Source organism: Anastrepha ludens, chromosome X, assembly GCF_028408465.1.
Source record: "Anastrepha ludens isolate Willacy chromosome X, idAnaLude1.1, whole genome shotgun sequence".
NCBI lineage: Eukaryota > Metazoa > Arthropoda > Insecta > Diptera > Tephritidae > Anastrepha > Anastrepha ludens.
This window is the reverse complement of record NC_071503.1, coordinates 60,229,538-60,234,396: the sequence shown is the minus strand read 5'-3', so window position 1 is coordinate 60,234,396 and position 4,859 is coordinate 60,229,538.

Genomic DNA, 4,859 nt, shown 5'->3' with positions numbered 1-4,859 from the left:
AATTACTCAAAAAATATGCAAACATGCATTTTAAATAGAAATATGCTTTTATGGACGAAACATGCGAAATATGCATGCAATATAAAAATAAAAAAACAACGATATAAAGAAAATTAGAATGCCAGTGGAGCGCACTCCACCGCGTGAACGGAGTAGACCGCTATCTACCGTGTAAACAACAAAATCAAATCAGTGCTCATCTTACTCTGATAATAATGTACATGTAGAAACAAGAGAAACTATGGTTAAAATAAGAGATTCAACAATACCGCTATCGTGGAGTGATCAATGCAAAACACCAACAGCTAATCATCATCAATTGGAGAGTCCGGCAATAAAGACTGCTTTGGCGCCCTACAACAATCCCCAAGAAACAGCAGTAACATCATGCACGACAGCAAGTTCAACAACAACTTCATCCACTTCTCCTGAACCAATCCATACACCTTCAACTCTCATTCAAACCGCAACACGTAGTGCTGAATGTAGCGCACCATCTACACTGATCGCATCGTCATCACCAGTAACGCACAATGCAAAATGCAAATACAAAACGAAATAAAACGACTGTGCAATCACAGTTAAAGAGAAACCGCGATAAGCAATCGCCAAACAAACTCGAACTCTCAAATAATAACAAAAACCAAAAGAACAAAATGCAAAGCTCTACACAAACAACTCTACAAGAGTATTGGTTAGGCAATCCAGCTTCATCAAATAGGTTCGATCTCTTGGATGTAGAACCAAATATCAATAAGCCAGAAAGCCACCCAGTAGAAAAAGATCCAGGTACGCAGCGTGCACAAAAACCGCCACCAATATATGTAGGTACAAAATGTGGAAATTGTATGTACTCTAACAAATGCTTTAAATTCCCTGTCAAATACTAAATTTGAAATAAAAGTTCTTAGCCGAAACGTAATTAAAATACAACCGAAAGAAACAACACATTATACAAAAATAATAGACCTACTAAAACAAAAAAAAAAACAAAATTTTATACATTTAGACCAAAAGAGCAACAAGGGCTTAGAGTATTTTTACGACAGATGCATCACTCGACTCCTATCGAAGACATAAAAAATGAACTTTTTGATCTAGGTCATGAAACAACAAATATTCACAACATACAAATTAAAAACGCTTCAGGAATAAAACAACCTCTGTCACTATTTTCAACTGAACTAAAATTAAACGAAAACAATAAAGACATATACAGTAGAACTCATCTACTCCACTGTAAAATTAGTTTTGAGCCACCGCGTCAAAAAAGAACAATTCCTCAAGATGCAAACTGTCAGAGATACGGACATACAAAAAATTACTGTATGGTAGATCCAGTCCGCGTAAAATGTGCTGGCAAACACAAGACAAATATGTGTAAAATTAAGAACAAAGTGGAAACATACCAAATTAAATGTGCTCATTGTGGCAAAAACCACACAGCTAATTATAGAGGCTGTGAAATCTACAAAAAACTCCAAATACAAAGATATCCGACACTACGCAAAAAAGAAATTCACGCTGTACAAGAACAAAGCAATAATGATCATCAACAGAAAAACCTTGGCACAAATACAAATCAAACCCTTATACCAGGCGTTTCTTATGCAAGTTAATTCCAATTATTAATTTTTATTTAAAAAAATAAAATATCTTCAGTTCGAAGATGTTGTTCTTCATTTGAACATTTTATTGGAACTGATCTTATTAATTAATTTTACAATAATGAAACTTAAGAACTAAAGTGCAATTCAGCAATTTATTTTTTTATTTTTCTTATTTCATATTTTTCAACTATTTTGCTACAACCAGCTTTTAATACCAATTCCTTAGAATTGGCACAATTTGTATTGTTAAGCGTGTCAGAATTAATTATTATTAATTCAATAATAACTTCCGTCGACTGGTAAACAATTCCCCAGAATCGACACAACTTCCGTGAACTGGCAAGCATTTCTTCAGAATTGACACAATTTGTTTGTTGAGCTTGTAAAAAATAAGTAGTATTAATTTAGCAATAACTCCCGTTAACTTGCACAAGCAACATCAACGAAAACATTAACAAATAAATTAAACAAACCTAATACTACGAGGGGGGCCTTTTATATGTCGGGATTTGGCAACCCTGGTGTTGCAATTTGGCAACTGACGGCTGTATCGCAAAGTTTGACATTTTTTGGCTTCTACGTACTCAGAACGTTTTGAAATACCAGCGCTATTTGTGTTGTTTACAGTAACTTAAAAGATTCATCTCGGTCCAAAAATGGAATTAAATCGTGAACATTTTCGTGCGATTATTTTTTACAACTTTCGACGTGAATTAACTCAGCAACATTGCATGGATGAACTTAATTCATTTTTTGGCGACGAAACTCCATCAAGGACCAGTGTTTATCGATGGTATGGTGAATTCAATCGTGGTCCTGTTTCACTCCAAGACGAATTTCGTGAAGGTCGTCCAAAATCAGTTGTTGTTCCGAAAACCATTTATGCTGTGCGCGAACTGATATTGCAAGATCGTCATGTGACCTATCGTGAGATTGAGACAATCTTAGGCATTAGTGGGACCAGCATACATTCAATATTGCATAAACATTTGACTGTCAAAAAAATTTGTTCGCGTTGGATCCCACACAATTTGTCAATCGCTCAAAAAAAGGTGACTACAATGTGAAAAATTCTATTTGGGGATCAAGGTTAACAACTTCTAAAGGCCGACATACTGGCCTACAGATTTCAGAAAACAACCACATTTAAAATTGACTCAGCAATAATAGCTTTTTTCAACGATTCCATCATCAAAGCCCTCACCCTTTCGACACCAACTATAAAAATTCTACAAAAAGAGTCTATTCCAATGCATATCAAACAAAAAAGGAAACTCCGTAAAAAGTGGCAAACTACTAAACATCCCGAAGATAAGGCAAAACGTAACAAATCAACAACTGAATTAAAAGCATTATTAAAACAACACCAAGATAAAAAGCTTCAGAATTACATACATAACTTGGGGGCGACGGCAGTTAACAATTATTCTCTATGGAAAGCAACTAAAAACTTAGTCAAAGCAGTTCCACATAAACCTCCAATCAAAACACAACACGGAACTTGGGCAAAGACCAATAAAGAGAAGGCAAACACACTAGCTGAACACTTTAAAACAATATTCTCAAACGAAAAAGACAATCAGCACATTGAACAAAATGTAAATACGAGTAACCCAGAAAAGAAAATGAAAATGACAACCTCAGGAAAAATCAAATATCATTTGAAAAATCTGAACAGTAAAAAAGCCCCGGGCTACGATCTAATAAATGGTAAAATACTAAAAGAACTACCTGATGTAGCAATCACATATATACGACAAATATTCAACAGCATATTAAGGACACAATGCTTCCCACGCCTCTGGAAAGTTGCATAAATAACGGCAATCCCCAAACCAGGTAAAAATGCATCAGAAACGACATCATATCGCCCCATCAGTCTCTTGCCCATTCTTTCAAAAGTATTTGAAAAAATATTCTTTGCCAGATTAGACAAAATTCTGATAGAAAAAAATATAATACCAAGCCACCAATTTGGATTTAGACGACAGCATTCAACTCTGCAACAAGTCCACAGAGTTATAAACAAAATACTAGATGATATGGATAATAAAAGGTTCTGCATAGCTGTCTACCTAGATATTGCAAAAGCTTTTGACAGGGTGTGGCATAAAGGACTACTGCACAAGCTAAGCGAAATATTGCCACGGAATCGCTTCATCATTCTCAAAAGTTATCTGGAAAACCGACATTTTTTATAAAGGTTGAAGACGAATGCTCAAGCATGATGCAAATGACAGCAGGTGTGCCCCAAGGTAGTGTCCTAGGCCCTCTATTGTACCTGATATTTACAGCAGATATACCGATCCCAACAACAAAAAATTGCATGATAGCCACATTCGCGGATGACACGGTTTTAATGGCATCAGACAAAATAGAAAAAAAGCTACTGACATTCTTCAACAAACAATAAATGACACTGTATCATGGCTCGATAAATGGGGACAAAGATAAAACGGTACAAGTAATTTATACAAATAGAAAGCCTAAGAAACACAAACTAACAATAAAAAGCAATGAAATAAAAATCCACCCTAGTGCAAAGTACCTTGGCATAACTATAGATGAAAAACTAAATTGGAAACGACATATAGAAAACAAGCGAAATGAAATCAAAAACAAGTTCAGACAACTGGCTGTTGGCTAAAAATTCAAAACTAAGCCTTAACAACAAAGTAGTGATATATAAATCTTAATCTCACCCATTTGGAAATATGGGGCACAGCAAAAAATCCAATATCAAAATAATTCAAAGGACCCAATCTAAAATACTTCGAGCAATAACAAAAGCAGGCTGGTGGTATATACCAAACGACGTGATCCACAGCGACCTCAATATCGACATAATAGATGACACAATTCGAAAATACAGCATCAAGCATATACAACGACTAACAAATCATTAAAATGAACAAATGCGCAAACTACCACAATCGGAGAAAGCGGGAAAACGAAGATTAAAACGATTACCTCCAACAGAACTCACAATTTAACAAAACAATAAAGAAATAAAAAAATAATTAATAATAATAATAATAATTATTACACTTAAAAAATAATATAACGTAGCATAATTTGAAGCAAAATTGAATGTTTATCTAGCATTATTTAGAGAACAAAGAATTCCAATACTACATTTAAAATAATAACTTATTGTTTAAATTTAACATATTGTAATTTAACAAGCGAAATAAAAAAAAAAAAACCTGCATTTGCATGACTATCACAGCTCTACATATAACGATCACC